We start from the raw sequence: 13,688 nt of genomic DNA on the forward strand, positions 1-13,688 counted from the left end.
TATAGGGGCACCTGGGTGGCTCAGTCAGTTAAGCGTTAGACTTCAGCTCAGGTAGTGATCTCATGGTTCATGAGTTTGAGCCCCACATTGGGCTTTGTGCTGAGAGCTCAGAGTCTGGAACCTGCTTTGGATTCTGTGTCTTGTCTCTCTCTGCCCCTCCTCTGCTTATGTTCCATCTCTTTCAAAAATAAACAAACATTAAAAAATTAAAAATAAATAAAATTTCAGTACATAATATTATTTTGGCCTATTCTTACTTTCCATCCCAAGGGTGAACTGTTTCCAGTAGATCACTTTTGGTTTTAGGTCAAAACCAAAACTGTTTTGCTGGCCATGGCTTTTTGTGTGAATCAGTATCCCATGTGCGTTCTGCTAAACACTTGCTTTCTCTCTCTTCTTTCCCTTCTCTTCTAGTCAGTGTTCATGGTGAATATTCTCATTTCCTACATCATTCAATCCTCACATCCTCGATGATACATAGAAAAAAGCACAAACATGGAGGGCAGGCAGACTTTGTTTTTACTAATTTTTAAAACAGAGATAACAGTGCCTACCTGTGAGTGAGCTAATGTATGTATATATAGCACTTGGCCTGGAAAAGGTGTGGTAAGCTTAAAAAAACACTCCCTCCTTCTTAATGGCAAATACTTTCAAGACCTTCTGTGAAGCTTCTTGCACAGTCCTTCCACTTTGACTGTCTTTTGCTATCTTTATTCTTCTCAGTTCATTTATCCTTTTATTAATTCACTTATCCTACAAATATTAATTGGCCACTTGCTCTATACCAGCCACTGTGTCAGGGACTGAGAAAAAAGAAAATCATACCATCCCTGCCCTAGTGGAGCTTATGGTCTACTAGCAGAAAGCAGATGTTATAGAATCATACTAATCGATGTAAAATTTTCAAATTCTATAATTTTAGTTGTAATTGGTGCCAAAGTGTTAAGTATTATGACCCATCATAATAGTGGGATGTGGTCTTGTCAAGAAGTCGTTGAAAGCTTTTCCTGACAGCATGATGACTGAACTGAGATCTGAAGGAAATAGGAGGTAATTCTGGTGGGTGTGTGGGCAGGGGAAGGATGGGGAATGATTATAGTTTCTAGCAGATGGAACAGCATGTGCAAAGCACTGTGATCAAAGGAAGCCCAGGCTTATTACTGGTCAGAGTTTCCTGCTTGCTGGCTTTCTCCCTCTCTCTTTCTTCCTTTCTTCTTTTCTTTCTCCTTAAATGCAGAGTATCATTAAAAACTTCCTCAGTTCTTAACACGTTATCGTCATTCATCCCTACAAATCCCTGTTGCCATTTTTTATTTAGCACTATATTCAGTTTTATTTCCTTTCAGCAATTCCTTTCTTTTCTCTTCCATAGGCAACTGCTTTAATGCATTTAACATAGATTTTAGAAATGTATTTGTGTCCTTGTAAAAAGATACATTTCTGTTTTGTGTATAGGTATTTTTGATTTATATAAATGACGTTGTGTTATCTCATTTCCTTTTTCACTTGACACTATGGAGTTTTTTTGTTTTTGGTGTGTTTATTTAATGTTTATTTTTGAGAAACAGAGAGACAGAGTGTGAGTGGCGGAGGATCAGAAAGAAGAGGGGAGACACAGAATCCAAAGCAGGCTCCAGGCTCTGAGCTGTCAGCACAGAGCCCAACATGGGGCTCAAATTCATGAATCACAAGATCATGACCTGAGCTGAAGTTGGACATTTAATCAAATGAGCCACCTAGCCGCCTCTGTGTTTGTGTTTTTTAAGAAGGCTCCAGGCCCAGTGCAGAGCCCAATGCAGGGCTCAAACTCACAACCCCAAAATCCAGACCTGAGCTGAGATCAAGAATCAACCACATAACCGACTGAGTCACCCAAGCGCTATGTTTTTATATCCATCCAGATTGCTCTATGTATCTAATCTCTTGCTGCAAATTGTTGCATAGTTCTCCTTTATGGCTCATCTTCCACTTATTATATATTTACTCCCACTGGATTGTCTCCAATTCCTTTCCACCTCAAACAACAACACCCACACACTTAAATGAGCATCCTCTAACATGTCCTCTTAGGGATCTGAGAGAAAACTCATTTGAAGGGTATAACCAGGAATGGAATTGCTGGGTCATAGGTTATGCATGCACTTGATATGACTAAGTCATGCAGACTGGGTCTCTAGAATAGCTGCAGTTATCAGAGGTTTTCTGTTCTATGGTTACTTCATCCCTACTGCTCTCTAACGGAGCATCCTAGATTCCTCAATTCTTTTTCCTCTTCTACCTCTTTCATCCTTCACATGTCCATTGTGAGCAAGCCACCAGGGTTCTATTCTCCCCCAATAGCCTAGACCCAGACTAGTTGACCACATTCCCTTCAGGAATTCACAACACTGTTATATACTAAAGATAATCATCATCTTCTAAAGGAGATTTCTGTTGTCTTTTCCTAAACATTTAAAGTACTGTAAATTATCTTTCAGCTCATAATTTGTACAATTCTCCATGGTCCCCTTTCAATTCACAAATATTTTTTAGGATTGTCTATCACTAAGATGGACTGGAAACAGGTTGGACCAAAGAAAATTTTTACTTAGTCTCAAAAAAAAGGAATGTAAGTGGCTACGTAACATTGTGGGGGGGGGGGGGGATGGACAACTGGTTCAGCTTTATTGCCAGTCAAAGGAAAGTAATTTAAAATAGTTAAGAATGGTTTAAAAATAACAAAAATTTAGGCGCACCTGGGTGGCTCAGTCCATTAAGCATCTGACTCTTGGTTTCAGCCCAGGTCATGTTCTCACAGTTTGCAAGTTCGAGCTCTATGTTGAGCTCTGCACTTATGGTGTGGAGCCTGCTTGGGATTCTCTATCTCCCTCTCTCTCTCTCTCTTTCCCTCCCCCACCTCTCTCTCTCTCCATCTCTAAGTAAATAAATAAACATTTTTAAATTATTATTTTATTTTATTTATTTATTTTTATATTTTTATTTATTTACTTTACATCCAAGTTAGTTACCTTATAATGCAACAATGATTTCAGGGGTAGATTCCTTAATGCTCCTTACCCATTTAGCCCATCCCCCCTCCCACAGTAAATAAATAAACATTAAAACAATAACTAAATTTTTTTCTATATTCTTTTCTATTATAAAATGGCTTCCTATTATACTTTTTGTAATCAAAATAAAGACATCACTAGGAAAAAATAAAAGGAAATATTTAATCTATCCCAGGTCTGGCCCCAAACGTTTCTTTTTCTTTCTTTCTTTCTTTCTTTCTTTCTTTCTTTCTTTCTTTCTTTCTTTCTTTCCTTTCTTTATTTTTTTTAATGTTTGTTCATTTTTGAGAGACAGAGAGAGAGAGCAAGAGTAGGTCTTGAGCTCACATGAACTCAGAAACCCACAAGATCATGACCTGAGCCGAAGTCAGTTGCTTAACTGACTGAGCCACCCATGTGCCCTGGCCCCAAACATTTCTGAAAATACTAAGAGTTGACAAGCTTTAATCCTTCTTCTGACAAATTTATGTGTAAACTCTCATTTGATTATAGCAGTAGCTACTATTTGTAGAACCTGTCATTGTTTTGCAAGTCTGTCAATAGCTTTTTTTTTTTAGAGAAAGGGAGGGAGAGGGAGAGGGAACAAGGGAGGAACAGAGGGAGAGGGAAAGGAGAGAATCCTAAGCAAGCCCCACACTCAGCATGGAACCCAATGCAGGCCTCGATCCCATACCCCTGAGATCATGACCCAAGCTGAAATCAAGAGTCAGATGCTTAACCTACTGAGCCACCCAGGCAACCCTAAATAACTTTGAAATATAGGCTTATAGATGCTTTTTCCTCCAGATGTAGCTGAATGCAGTATAAAAAATATTTGAAACTCTTGTTTCATTACAACTCATAGCTATGACATGTATATGGAAATAATTTCAGGAGGTTACCATTTAATCAATTTTTTAAATATCATAAAAATGAAAAGTATAAAAATTTTTAAAAACCTCTACTCTTCTTTTTTCACGTCTATCCTTTGTGACCTTTATCAAGCTAGATATGCAGTTTTATACATCACTATAATTATGATATGTAATTGTGTATCTCTACCTTTTATTTAATATTACATTATAAAATTCCTCCATATTCATTTTTATCATTTTAAATATCTTCAGAGTCCACTGATATACTGGATATTCCTATACTTCCTATATTACTGGCAACTTCGGTAATCTCTAATTTTGAACTATTAAATACTTTGTTATAAGCATCTTTGTACAGCTTTTACTTTATTCTTTTGAATAATTTCCTTACAACAGATTCCCAGGAATAGGATTACAGTACATCTTAATATGTGGCATCAGTTTGCTTCTCCAAAGGATCAGTGTGCATTTCTAAAGCACTTCATCTGTCTCTTGGTTTGTGGCTGTCCCTTTGTGGCTTACCAAACAGCAGCTGCTTTGTGATTTTACTGTCACTTATTTCCCACACATATCTCACCCTGCTGAGTTAATCTGTAATACACATCCTTTCAATACTTGATATCTAGCTATAATCCACAATTTTAGACCTAATCACCCCCTCTTACTAGCTGAGGCTTTACCAGGCATGCATGGAATTTAAACCATTTGTGGATGTTGAAGATGATTTCAGTAGCAATCCAAGTCACAAAGTCCCACAGAAGGTTGCTCTTTCTCATTGCTTTACAGAACTTTCTTTTTGATTTGGATATCAAATTTATTCTGGGTCTTGTGAACCAATTTTCAGATGGACATATCGACCACATTTTTGTTTAATAACTTCATCATCAATCCTCATAAGTTCATCAAAGCTTTAAGATTAGTGTATAGTGAGGACAATTTATGGGTATTTTAGGTTTCACTAGTGCCTACTTATATGAAACAACTCATCTTTAGATTAAGCTTTTATCCATGGAAGATGAAATTGCATGCATTCAAGAGTGTAGATAGGAATCAGCTTCAGGCAGTTTCTGAACTATGACTTTGAGGATTATGGATATGATTAATCTATTGAGTTGTGAATTTCCTGTGGTCTAGATATGAGTTTTGATAGTTTTATTCATTCATTTATTTATGTATTCCTTTAATAAATGTTTATTGAACAGCTACTGTGTCCTTGGCATGGTGCTAGATATTATTGCTAAGAAGGTGAATAAAACAGACATATTACCCCGCCTCATAGAGCTTGCAGTGTAGTGTGTGTGTGTGTGTGTGTGTGTGTGTGTGTGTACAAATGCCAGTCCAAAATGCTATATAAAATTAGAACTGTGACAGTGGCTATGAAGAAGAAAAGTGCTTTGAAAGCATATAACTAGAGTCTATGGTCAACTAGAGGGAAGGTCGGAGAAGGCTTCTCTGAGGAGGTAACATTAAAACTGGGGCGCCTGGGTGGCTCAGTTGTTTGAGCACCTGATTCTTGATTTTGGCTCACGTCATAGGATTGAGCCCGGAGTCAGGCTGTGTGCTGGGTGTGAAGCCTACTTGGGATTCTATCTCTCTCTGCTCCTCTCCCCTCCTCCCATCTCTCTCTCAAAAAAAAAAAAAAAAAAAAAAAATTTAAAACTGAGTCCTAAAGAAAAGGTAAGAGTTAGCCAGATCAACACGGTGGGAAAGAGCCCACTAGGCATGAAGATCAACATACATGAAGACAAAGAAAAGGGCAATGTGTCTGAAACGTGAGGAGTTAGGAGAAGAGAAATGAGAAATGAAGCAGAAGAGACAGATAAAAGTCAGTATAACAAAAATCGCGGATCATCATGTAGAACATCCTAGATATACAAGCTTGCAGAAGGAGTTTTGTAGTAGCCAGGATGAAAAGAAGGTCAATATTACTAGAGTTCAGGAAGTTTGGGAGAGAAGAGGGAAAGGAGGCTAGATAAGTACATGACTGTAAAGAGCTTTGTGGGTCATGAGAAAAATATTTTGTCTTTAACCTTAAGAAAATAGGAAGCCATTACATTTAGATTAAGGAAGAAGAACGCTCCCCAAGTATACTTAGAAAAAAACAGCCAAAAATGTAGAAGAAAAAAATGGAGACAATACAATAATGAAAACTGAGGGAAAAGTGCTTCTTTTAAAATGTTGAAAGATTAATAGGATGATGACTAAAAAAGCAGGGCAGTGGCATGACAGATTTGTGTTCATAAGAAAGTACTTTGGCTGAAGTCATGGAGAATTATTTGGATGTGCCCCCAAATGAATGCGAGGAGACCAGTTGAAGGTTAAATTTGTCACCCAGGAAAAGATGATGGCAGTTTAGTCTGGGTGGGTGGATATAGTGTGAAATGAATAAATTTAAAAGATACTTAGATTAGATCCTCAGACTTTATTCATTGTATATCTGAAAGTATGTAAAGATCTTTTCAGTTATCCAATTTCAGAGGATCTAATGTAAAGCATGTTGACTATAGTTGATAACGGTATATATTCAAAATTTTTTTTGATGTTTATTTATTTTCAAGAGACAGAGCTGTCCGCACAGAGCCCCAGACCCCAACGTGGGCTTCGAACTCATGAGCTGTGAGATCATGACCTGAGCCAAAGTTGGATGCTCAACCAACTGAACCACCCGGGCACCCCACAGTGTATTATATTTTTAAAAAGAAAAAGAAAAAAGAAATATGGAAAAAAAATAAGACATGTAGGAAATAAAAAAAGTTTAGTAACTACTTTGTGTATTCCTAAGGCTATAAAACTTACCAAAACTTAAGTAGCTTAAAACAATGGAAATTTATCCTGTCACAATTCTGGAGACCAGAAATGTGAAATCAAGGTGTTTCTTCTGGAGGCTCTGAGGGAGAATTCATTTCATGCTTCCCTCCTCACTTACAGTAGCTGTCAGCAATTCTTTGTGTTCCTTGGCTTATAGACATGTCACTCCAATCTCGGCCTCCATCTTCACATGGCCTTCTCTGTGTCTCTGTGTGTCTTCTTTTTTTCTGTCTTTTTAAAGGGCACCCGTCACACCTACTTATGTCTAATCCATGAGAGGGAGTATGTCTAATCCAGGATGATCTCCTGTCAAGAGCCTTACCTTAATAACATTTGTAAAGATCCTTTGCTAAATAGTCACATTCACAGGTACTGGGGGTTAGGACCTGTACATATTTTTGGGAGGATACAATTCAACCCACTACACTTGGCTAAGGGGATAAGGAAGGGGGGAGCATCAAGGATGACTCTTGGGTATTAGGTTTGTGCAACTAGATGTACAGTATTGTTATTGAGTAAAATATAGACTGTTATAATAAGAATAGATTTGGAGGAGGCAATTATGAGTTTAGACTTGTACATATTAGGTTTTAGGTGGCTTTGAGGCCACCAAGCAGAAATGTTGTGTAGACAGTTGGTATATAGGATCTGGAAAGACCGAGTGGATGGTGGTGGTATATATTAAGATGGAGAACAATGGAAGAACACTAGGAGAGGCTCATTTTAGTCATGTTATGTTTATGATGGCTAGAAATATCTAGGGGCACCTGGGTGGCTCAGTCAGTTAAGGGTTCAACTTTGGCCCAGATCATGATCTCACAGTTCATGGGTTCGAGCCCCAGATCAGGCTCTGGGCTGACGGCTCAGAGCCTGGAGTCTGCTTTGGATTCTGTGTCTCCCTCTCTCTCTGCCACTCCCCCACTCATACTATGTCTCTCTCTGACTCTCAAAAATAAAGAAACATAATAATAAAAAAAATTTTTTAAATATGAATGCTGTTGAAAGATCAAGCAAGATGGTGACTGAAAACTTGCTATTGGATGAAGGACAGGAAAGCCATGAATGAGAGTCAAGAATTGTGTACTGAAGTTAGAACAGAGTAAATGGAAGGTGAGGAAGGAGACAGTGTTAAAAATTTTTTTTTTGGAAATAACCTTAAACTTAAACAAAAAGTTGCAAACATAATAATAGTACAAAGAATATTCATATATATTTCCCAGATTTGCCTACTATTAACATTTTATCCCATTGATGATGTCTGTGTCTGTATATGCATCCAAATTTACATTTGAGAGTAAATTATATATATCATGACCCTTTATCCTAAATACTCCACTGCATATTTCTTTTTTTTTGAATTTTTAAAGTTTATTTCTTTTTAATGTCTTTTTAAATGTTTATTTATTTAAAAAAATTTTTTTGAGAGAGAGAGAGAGAGAGAGAGAGAGAACATACTCATGCACAAATGGGGAGGGTTAGAGAGCAAGGGAGAGAGAGAATTCCCAGCAGGCCTCCACATTGTTAGTGTGGAACTTGATGGGGGGGGGGGGGTTGGAATTAATGAACCAGGAGATCACGACCTGAGCCAAAACTGAGAGTTGGATGCTTAACTGACTGAGCTACCCAGTCACCCTTAATGTTTATTTATTTTTGAGTGAGAGAGAGAGAGAGAGAGTGCAAGCTCGATCCAGGGAGGGGCAGAGAGAGAGAGGGAGATAGAGGATCTGAAGCAAGCTTTGCGTTGTCAGTGCAGAGCCCAACTTGGGGCTTGATCTCACAAGCTTGTGAGATCATGACCTGAACTGAAGTTGGACACTTAACTGACTGAGCCACCCAGGTGCCCCTCCACTGTATATTTCTTAAGAATAGAAATATTTTATTGCAGAACCGATATAGTAATTATAAATTGTAAGTATCAATTATAGTTGTAACTATCAATATTTACATTGACACCTTTATTTAACCCACTGTGCATATGACAATTGTGTTGGTTGATCTAAAAATGTCTTTCGTTGACTGTTTTCCTTTTCTCTACCTAGTACAAAATCAAGTTTAGGGACAGGTGTTACATGTAATTGTCAAATTGTTTTAATTTCTTTCATCTCTAACATGTCCACAGCTTTTCAATGGAGGGCTTGATCCCACCACGCTGGGATCATGACCTGAGCCGAAATCATGAGTCAGAGACTCAACCGACTGAGCTGCCCAAGGGCCCCCACCCCCATCATTTCATTTTTAAATAGAATTTTCTTCATTTGGAATTTGTCTCATGATTTTGTGTCTCATGATTGAACTTATACATTCTCAGCCACATTGTGTCCTTTTCAGGGTATCACATCTAAGTGTGCAAAATGTATAAACGTCTTTTTTTTTTTTTTTTTTTTCAACGTTTATTTATTTTTGGGACAGAGAGAGACAGAGCATGAACGGGGGAGGGGCAGAGAAAGAGGGAGACACAGAATCGGAAACAGGTTCCAGGCTCTGAGCCATCAGCCCAGAGCCCGACGCGGGGCTCGAACTCACGGACCACGAGATCGTGACCTGGCTGAAGTCGGACGCTTAACCGACTGCGCCACCCAGGCGCCCCTATAAACGTCTTTTTTAAAGAAGCTTGTTTACCCAGGGAAACAGAGAGATAAGGTTGTAGCTATAAGCCAGTATTTCTCAACCTTAGCTGTAAATTAGAAGTATTTGAATAGCAGTGTAAAGGCTCCTCCTCCAGAGATATTGCCTTAATTCATCTTGGGTGGTGCCCAGACATCAGCATTTTTAAAACTTCCTAAATGTTGCTAACATGCAGCTAAGTTTGAAAAACACTGCTCCAACAGTATGTGGGTGGTGATGGTGGTAATTTAACACGATAGAAGTTAAAGCATGTTTGAAAACTTTTTGGAAATCCAGTACACAAGAAAAAGATTGAGGATTGAAGAACTGTATGAGGAGTTTTGAGACCTTTTGTCTGAGGCCTTCGTACTTGAGTACAATTGTAGCAAAATAATATTATGGGATAATAGGACCATATTAACTGTTCAATAATGAAGGGAGGATCATACAGGTAGAATATGACAAATTGTATTTTGAGAACTTCTGTGAAAGATTTTCTTAGAAAATATAAGAATCTCGGGGCGCCTGGGTGGCGCAGTCGGTTAAGCATCCGACTTCAGCCAGGTCACGATCTCGCGGTCCGTGAGTTCGAGCCCCGCGTCGGGCTCTGGGCTGATGGCTCAGAGCCTGGAGCCTGTTTCTGATTCTGTGTCTCCCTCTCTCTCTGCCCCTCCCCCGTTCATGCTCTGTCTCTCTCTGTCCCAAAAATAAATAAACGTTGAAAAAAAAATTAAAAAAAAAAAAAAGAAAATATAAGAATCTAATTATACTCATAGTTTTTCATATTTTAATGGTTAATTAATATTTTATAGCAGAGTTTAAGAATATCCTTTTTCGGGGCGCCTGGGTGGCGCAGTCGGTTAAGCGTCCGACTTCAGCCAGGTCACGATCTCGCGGTCCGTGAGTTCGAGCCCTGCGTCGGGCTCTGGGCTGATGGCTCAGAGCCTGGAGCCTGTTTCCGATTCTGTGTCTCCCTCTCTCTCTGCCCCTCCCCCGTTCATGCTCTGTCTCTCTCTGTCCCAAAAATAAATAAACGTTGAAAAAAAAAAAATTAAAAAAAAAAAAAAAGAATATCCTTTTTCATGATAATAGTTTCACCTGATTTATAGGAATGTACCAGGAATGTACCATAAATTTTATTTATGCCTACAGATGTAATAATATAGTATCAAATGTTTTTAATGTCAGGGTGCTGACAGCCAGGCTGCTGGCTGGCTTAGTTGGAAGAGCATGTGACTGTTAATCTCTGGGTCGTGAGTTCAAGCCCCATGTAGGGTGTAGAGATTATTTAAATAAGTAAAACTTTAAAAATTTGTAAGATGGCATAAGATATTACTTATCAGATAAGACAGAAACTTTTACCATTCAAAGTGGAAAACATAATCACCAACCACTAACAAGAATGACTAAGTAATTTATTATGGAATACATATTATTATAGACAAAATTAGAAAATATAAATGTGTTTAAATTTTGAGGTCTTTATTGGGAAAACAGTAGGGTTCTATGGGCTAGCTATTATGATTCATAAAACTTTTGCTGCTATTGACCAAGGGAGAGGAAGGAGATGTACTAAATAAACCATTTAGAAAAATTGGAGTTTAAAATACTATAATTTCATAATTTCATAGAGGGAGAAATAGAGAATAGCCAGAAAGGAGTAAGTTAACAAGTGAGTTAGGAAAGCTTTGAAAAGTTAGAAAGTTAGGAAAGTAAGAAAAAGAAAAAAGTTGAAACAAGATTGTGATTAGACTCTCAGCTAACCTCACTTTATCATCATATATGTCCTTATGTCTAGGTATCTCCTATATTAACTTAAATTTCTTTTATTGAGGTGAAAATTTACGTAAAATAAAGTTATTTAAAAATGTGCAGTTCAGGGACGCCTGGGTGGCTCAGTCAGTTGAGTATCAGGTCATGATCTTCAGCTCAGGTCATGATCTCCTGGTTTGTGTGTTGAAGCCCTGCATGCATTGGGCTTTGTGCTGATAGCTCAGAGCCTGGAGCCTGCTTCAGATTCTGTGTCTCCCTCTCTCTCTGTTCCTCCTCTGCTCACATTCTCTCAAAAAATAAATAAACATTAAAAATAAAAAAAAAATGTTCAACTCAGTGTTTAGACTCAAATATTTAGTGTTCAACTCAAATATTTAGAACATTTGCAGTGTCATGCAACCACTACCTGTTTCTAGTTACAAAACATTTTCATCACCCTATATCCATTAGGTAGTCTGTCCCTATTCCTTTCCTCCCCCTCCACTTCCCAGTCATTGTCAATCACCAATCTGTTTTCTTTCTCTATGGATTTACCTATTCTGGATAGTTCATACAAATGAAGTTATACAATATGGATCTTTTGTGTCTGGTTTCTTCAACTTAGCATAAAGTTTTTGAGATTTCATCTATTTTGTATCATGTATCCATACTTCATTTCTTCTTATGGCCAAATAATAGTCCCTCGTGTAAATATCACATTTTGTTTATTCATTCCTCTGTTGATGGACATTTGGGCTATTTCTGTCTTTTAGTTTTTATGAATCGTGCTGCTATGAATATCTATGTATAAGTGTTGCATGAAAATCTATTTTCACTTCTTTTGGGGTATATATCTAGGAATGGAATTACTGGGTCATATGGTAATTCAATGTTTAACTTTATGGGGGAACCACCAAACATTTTCCATACCAGCCACATCATTTACATTTCTACTAGCAAAGTTTGAGGATTCTACTTTTTTCACATCCTCTACAACAATTACATTCTACTTTTTTGAATATAGCCATTCTAGTCTGAGTGCTGTGCCATTGTGGGTTTTTTTTTTTTAAGAGTTTATTTATTTTGAGAGAGACATAGAGAGTAACCAGGGAGGGGCAGAGAGAGGGGGGGGACAGAGGATCTGAAGCAGGTTCCTCCATGACAGCAGTGACCCCAATGCGGGTCTCGAACCCGTGAACTGTGAAATGAGGACTCTCATTATCTGATGCTCAGCCAACTGAGCCACCCAGGCACCCCTTAATAATTTTTAAAGTCATTGTGCTTTTGAATTTTTTTTAATGTTTATTTATTTTTGAGAGAGACAGAGACAGAATGTGAGTGGGTGAGGGGCAGAGAGGGAGACACAGAATCCAAAGCAGGCTCCAGGCTATGAGCTGTCAGCACAGAGCCCGATGCGGGGTTCGAACCCATGAGCTGTGAGCTCATGACCTGAGCCGAAGTCGGATGCTCAACCGACTGAGCTACCCATGTGCCCCAAGTCATTGTGGTTTTGATTTACATTTCCCTATTGACTAATGATATTGAGCATTACTTCATATGCATATTAATAGCTATTAGCATATCTTCTTTGGAGAAATGTCTGTTCAAGTCCTTTACCCACTTTTATTTTTACTCAAAAAAAATATTTATTTTGAGAGAGAGAGAGTGCTTAGGGAAGGGGCAGAGAGAGAGGGAGAGAGAGAATACCAAGCAGGCTCCATGCTGTCAGTGCAGAGCCTGAGTCGGGGCTTGATCCCAGTAACTGTGAGGTCATGACCTGAGCCAAAATCAAGAATCTGAGGCTTAACCAACTGAGCCACCAAGGTGCCCCCTTTTACCCTCTTTTAAATTGGGTTGTCTCATTGATTTGTAGGAGTTCTTTATATATTCTGGACACTAGATTTTTATCAGATATATGATTTACAAATATTTTCTCTTTCTGTATTAATTTTTCCAACTGTGTCCTAGAAGTAAGTTCTTCTGAAAGATCTTGACAATAAATACATTACTAACTATGCCTTTGCCACTTAGTCCTTCCTTAAGGCCTTCAAATATACTCATTATAAAAGATACCTGATATTTCTTAAACTGGTTGCTGGGTACAAGGGTGTCCATTTTATTTATGTATTTTACTACTACTCATATATAGGTTATACTCTCTCTCATATAAAGAAAAATATAAAGGCTTGACAATGCTGCTTCCTGTCATTACTACCCCATTCTATTTCTGTCCTCTCTGTTCATTGACATACTTCTAGAATGAGTTGTCAATATTTTCCCCTTCATTTTATCTACAGCTAGTTCCTCTTTAATCCTTTGCAAAACAACTGTGTTGCCCATCTTGAAATAATGACACCTTTGAGCCTCTGCACCACCTCCATCTTCATTCTTTCTTCCTAGGCCATGTCACTAATGACTCACCTTGTTGCAATATACAGATGACTCTTCAACCCGTGTCTCCAAACCCAAGCCCTTAACCCAAGTTTTAGAATTCTATCCTGGATATTCCCGGCCTTTTACTTTACCAGATATGTTTCCCCTACTAATCAAGTTTTTTTTCCCCCCAATCCAAATCCCCATGTTTTCAAACCACATTAGTTTCAGTCTCAAGAGTTTTGTA

General features: G+C 38.2%; 1 protein-coding gene across 1 annotated transcript in view; it reads left to right on the plus strand.

Moving 5' to 3' along the window:
- TBC1D12 (TBC1 domain family member 12) overlaps window positions 1-13,688 on the plus strand; it is a 140,750-nt gene that overhangs the window by 8,875 nt on the left and 118,187 nt on the right. The window lies entirely within an intron of this gene.

Source organism: Leopardus geoffroyi, chromosome D2, assembly GCF_018350155.1.
Source record: "Leopardus geoffroyi isolate Oge1 chromosome D2, O.geoffroyi_Oge1_pat1.0, whole genome shotgun sequence".
Lineage (NCBI taxonomy): Eukaryota > Metazoa > Chordata > Mammalia > Carnivora > Felidae > Leopardus > Leopardus geoffroyi.